The following is a 5905-nucleotide window of genomic DNA, read 5'->3' as shown; positions in this document are numbered from 1 at the left end:
GAGAGCACACGGCTTCTGGGAAACACCTTCAGGAATGGGGCCCACTTCAGAGTGCAAAACCAGAGCTGCGAGAAAGATGTCTAGCCTTCGAATCGTCTCGTAGAAATAATTAGAAGATTATTTTTTTTTTTTAAAAAGACGCAAAACAAGATGGGGCCCCTACCCACACATGATAAGGAGCTTTGCTTGTCTGTTTTTAATTCTTACTTATTGGGAAAATTTATATTGCCCAAGCCCAGGGAAGGCCGATGAAAAATGAATCGGCAAGCACTCTTCTGGAAGTGGAAGGGCTCTAACCTTTCATGAAAATGCTTTGGGGGTTCCCTGGTGACTCACTGGTAAAGAACTCGGCCCGCCAGTGCAGGAAACACAGGTTTGATCCCTGGATCGGGAGGATCCCACGTGCCGCGGACAGCCAAGCCTGAGGGCCACAGCTGTGGAGCCTGTGTTCTAGAGTCCAGAGACTGTTGCAGAAACCAGTCCTCAGGAAACCAAGCCCCACACTGGGAGAGTTGGAGAACTTAGGTTTATTACGCCGGCAGACCCAGAGGAGTCAACACTCCAAGCTCTGAGCCCCGAACAAAGCAGTGACAGAGTTTTTATACACCGACAGGCATGATTTTTTTTTTTATAGGTATAATAGTTTTTTTTTTTTCATTTATTTTTATTAGTTGGGGGCTAATTACTTTACAATATTGTAGTGGTTTTTGCCACATTGACATGAATCAGCCATGGATTTACATGTGTTCCCCATCCCGATCCCCCCTCCCGCCTCCCTCCCCATCCCATCCCTCTGGGTCTTCCCAGTGCACCAGCCCTGAGCACTGGTCTCATGCATCCAACCTGGGCTGGTGATCTGTTTCACCCTTGATAGTACACTTGTTACAATGCTATTCTCTCAGAACATCCCACCCTCGCCTTCTCCCACAGAGTCCAACAGTCTGTTCTGTATGTCTGTGTCTCTTTTTCTGTTTTGCATATGGGGTTATCGTTACCATCTTTCTAAATTCCATATATATGCGTTAGTATACTGTATTGGTCTTTATCTTTCTGGCTTACTTCACTCTGTATAATGGGCTCCAGTTTCATCCATCTCATTAGAACTGATTCAAATGAATTCTTTTTAATGGCTGAGTAATATTCCATGGTGTATATGTACCACAGCTTCCTTATCCATTTGTCTGCTGATGGGCATCTAGGTTGCTTCCATGTCCTGGCTATTATAAACAGTGCTGCGATGAACATTGGGGTGCACGTGTCTCTTTTAGATCTGGTTTCCTCGGTGTGTATGCCCAGCAGTGGGATTGCTGGGTCATATGGCAGTTCTATTTCCAGTTTTTTTAAGGAATCTCCACCCTGTTCTCCATAGTGGCTGTACTAGTTTGCATTCCCACCAACAGTGTAAGAGGGTTTCCTTTTCTCCACACCCTCTCCAGTATTTATTGCTTGTAGACTTTTGGATAGCAGCCATCCTGACTGGCGTGCAATGGTACCTCATTGTGGTTTTGATTTGCGTTTCTCTGATAATAAGTGGTGTTGAGCATCTTTTCATGTGTTTGTTAGCCATCTGTATGTCTTCTTTGGCTGACAGGCATGATTAAGGGGGTATGCGGGTTTGCAGGGGCTAGGCAATTGCAAAGAGCAGGTCAACGGTGAGTGAGATAAGCTCCAGTTCCTAGTATTGTGAGTCCCCACTTTCTGAGACCTACGTGATCCCCACTTTGCAAGGAGCAAGCTGGGTTACAGAGGCAGAAGGAGCAGGAGGTTTTGCAAAATTTTAACTTTTCCTCTTCAGAACCAGAAGGACGGAGCCCATGTGCCCAACTACTGGAGCCGGAGCGCCCCAGAGCCTGTGCTCCGCAAGAGGAGAAGCCACGGCAGTGAGAAGCTTGCACAGGGTAATCCCCGCGCTCTGCAGCCAGAGATGAAAAAACCCGCACAGCATACAGGAAGACCCGGCACAGCCAAAAATAAATGAAGAAAAATGGGAAAAAAGAGAAGATACTTTGGCAATGGGTTTCAACATGCAGCATGTTAATCTTGTTTGACCTAGGAATCCGATCACTGGAAGTTTATGAAGGATCAGTTCACACAAAAGCCAAAAGATGTATATAGGAGAGTATTCAAAGTTTAAAAGGAAAATTTGAAAATGATCCCTGTTCCAAAATAAACAGCTGATTATACATGGGGTTCACACATACGGTATGTATGAATCTTATAGATTCGTACTTCACAGAATATTAAAGATCTGTATTCAACAATCCATGAATTGTTGAGTGAAAACAGAAGATTGTAAGACAATAAATGGTGTAACTCCATTTATTAAAAAAATGTGTCTATATTTGTATGTGTACTACAGAGGAAGATGCCTGCAAGAATGAATACTAAAACATTCACAGTGCCTATCTCTAAACGTTTGAATTGCCAGTTACTTTTACCATCTTTGCTTTTTGTTCTCGTTTTTTGGCCCCTCACGTTAGTGGATCTCATTTCCCAAACCAGGGGTGGAATCTCAGCCACAGTTGTGACAGCCCAGAGCTCTAACCACAAGACCACCAGAGAACTCTCTTCTTTGTATTTTTTTGAATAGATAGATGAACAAGAATCCTTTTTATGAAAAAAAATAATGCTGTATTTAAAGTCGAGCAGAATAAATTGGTTATTTAAACTGTAAATAAACAAAAGCACATATTTTTCTTAATCAAAATTGATGCTTAAATATTACCCGTCAATCAAAAGGAGTGAACAGCATATTCACAGGACAACACCTTGAGTCTCAGAAACATCATGCCGTGTGAAATAAGCGTGTCCATTTATGTGACATTATAAAGGAAGAAACAAATCTATATGGATGGTAAACAGATCAAGGTCACCTGGGGCCCTGGGTCTGGGATTAACTTCAAAGAGACACATGAAAAATGTTTTGGAGTGACTGAAACATTCTATATGTTAATTGGGGGGTGGTTAACAGGGGAATATATTTTTAAAGTCATGGACCCATACGCTGCAGATGGATCCACTGAACACGCTGAAGCAAAGTTGCTTCCATGTACGGGGAAGTCTGTGAGTGACGGAGACAGTGAGATTGACCTGGAGTCCCTAAACTCAAGATGGGCGTGTTGGGCAAGGCAGGCCCTGGGCACACTTGCGAAATCAGGAGGATTTGCACTTCCACCTCCCTGGAAACCAGTCCAGTCTTCAGCTCATTCCATCCATGACCTTAGACAATTCCAGTTTTGACCTTCCCTTAAAAAAAAAAAAAATGCCCTAGAGCTTTCATGCAGAGAAATGTGAACATTATTATAACCAGTCTAATGTTTTATACTGCCTGCGGGTGTTTCTGTCGGGATTACAATCTAAATCTGAAGCTAGAGAAAGGAAACCCAACGAGAGACGGTGGAGTGGAGCACCTATGTAACAAGGGGCTCTGGAAGACCCTGTAGGGTAACCCACTCTCTGGGAGCAGTGTGCCTGGCTGAAAGGCCTCTGCCTTGGCCTTCGATCTGCAGAGCTGCAGTGTGTGTGTTCGTCACTCATTCGTGTCCGACTCTGCGACCCCATGGACTGCTCGCCAGGCTTCTCTGTCCACGGAATTCTCTAGGCCAGAAAACTGGAGTGGGTTGCCATTCCCGGCTCCAGGGGATCTTCCCAACCCAGGGATCAAACCGGGTCTCCCCCACTGCAGGCAGATGCTTTACTGCCTGAACCACCAGGGAAGCCCGAAGAGCTGCAAGGGATCTTACAGATCATGCGTATTTATTCATGGGTTTGTAATCCCAGGTACTGAAAGCCTCTGAGTTCCCCTGGGCCACGTACCAACGATACAGACGAGAAATCAACAAACAGATCCCACCCACAGGGAGCTGACTGTCACGTAGGAGATTCCAAGGTGGGAACTTGTCAGGAGTCTCCACGAGGGACCACTGCCCCCCGAAGCCGTGGGCGGCAGGATCACTGGATGGTTCTCCACACTGTGCTTCAGGCAGAACCAGCGCCCTGGGGCAGGCGCAAGGAAGCTTGATGGAGTGAGCCGAGACTCTACAGCGAGGAAACTGGAAATGCGGTGTTCCTATTGTTTGAAAGCTTGATGATGCGAAAGACCTTGTTCAGAGGTATGCTAGATCAATGAATGGCTGTAGGGGAAGGTTCTGTTTTCAGACAGTTGTCTGTGTAATGATACTCATTTCATGACCCCCCCCCCCCATCCCCTTGTTTTGGACCCAAGTTAGATTTTTAAAAGAATAAATGTTCATTTCACAAGTACTTCATAGTGAACTCACATTTGTAACATCTGAAATGTTATTTCCTGGAAGAGAATGGGAGACAGAACAGAATAGAGGTTAAAAAGGCATTAAAAAAAAAAATCTCTTTTTATAAAAGAGAGCAAGATGACTTCACTTTAATTGACTGGGTCTGGGTCTGTGAAATTATAAGTACTAAATTTTCTTTTTTTAAAGTCAGGTTTAATATATACACTCAATAACTTACATTCAATAAAGTTTGTTCTTTTTTTGTATACAGTCCTATCAGTTCAGTTCAGTTGCTCAGTTGTGTCCGACTCTTTGCGACCCCGTGGACTCCAGCACGCCAGGCCTCCCTGCCCATCAGCAACTCCCAGAGCTTACTCAAACTCATGTCCATAGAGTTGGTGATGCCATCCAACCATCTCATCCTCTGTCATCCCCTTCTCATCCTGCCCTCAATCTTTCCCAGCATCAGGGTCTTTTCCAATGAGTCAGTTCTTCGCATCAGGTGGTCAAAGTATTGGCGTTTCAGCTTCAGCTTCAGTCCTTCCAATGAATATTCAGGACTGATCTCCTTTAGGATGGACTGGTTGGATCTCCTTGCAGTCCAAGGGACTCTCAAAGTCTTCTCCAACACCACCGTTCAAAAGCCTCAGTTCTTTGGTGCTCAGCTTTCTTTATAGTCCAACTCTCACATTCATGCATGACTACTGGAAAAACCGTAGCTTTGACTAGACAGACCTTTGTTGGCAAAGTAACATCTCTGCCTTTTAAAATGCTGTCTAGGTTGGCCATAACTTTTCTTCCAAGGAGCCAGCATCTCTTAATTTCATGGCTGCAGTCACCATCTGCAGTGATTTTGGAGCCCCCAAAATAAAGTCTGTCACTGTTTCCATTGTTTCCCCGTCTATTTGCCATGAAGTGATGGGACCAGATGTCATGATCTTAGTTTTCTGAATGTTGAGCTTTAAGCCAAGTTTTTCACTTTCCTCTTTCACTTTGATCAAGAGGCTCTTTAGTTCTTCACTTTCTGCCATAAAGGTGGTGTCATCTGCATATCTGAGGTTGTTGATATTTCTCTCAGCAATCTTGACTCCAGCTTGTACAGTTCTTTGGATTCTGACGAATACAGTCATAGAGACACCACCAGAATCAAGATGGCAAATATTTCCACTGCCCCCAAAAGTTTCCTAATGCCCCTTTGAAGTCACAAGATACAACATTTTGGAGGTGAACCAAAATTCCACTCGAGGTGTCTCTGTTGGGAAGCCAGATTGTTTTTCGCCTAGAAGGAGGCTATTTGCAGAAATCAGATGTGCACCAAGGCACTAGTTTGTTTTTATAGTTTGTTTTTGTTGTGTTTCTTCCTATCTGTTATCTCTGCTGTTCTTCCCACGTAGTCTGTTGGCATAAGTGATTTTAGCTGGGCAAGATTGGGTTTTTTTGCTTTGCAAATTTACTTTAGATTTAAATAAGAATTAGATTGAATTACAATGGGACCAAAAAGCACTCACTTAACTCAGAGTCTAATTCTAAAACAACAAAACATTGTTGACTAAGAAGGAAAAAAGAGATGGGTGGGTACCTAATTTGTAGACAGACGGCTTCTGACTCCTCAGTAGCATCAGACTCTTTGTGAGGCCATGGACTGCAGCCCACCA

Source organism: Muntiacus reevesi, chromosome 4, assembly GCF_963930625.1.
Source record: "Muntiacus reevesi chromosome 4, mMunRee1.1, whole genome shotgun sequence".
Taxonomy (NCBI): domain Eukaryota; kingdom Metazoa; phylum Chordata; class Mammalia; order Artiodactyla; family Cervidae; genus Muntiacus; species Muntiacus reevesi.
The sequence above is the reverse complement of the archived record's forward strand: the minus strand, read 5'-3'. Positions refer to the sequence as shown.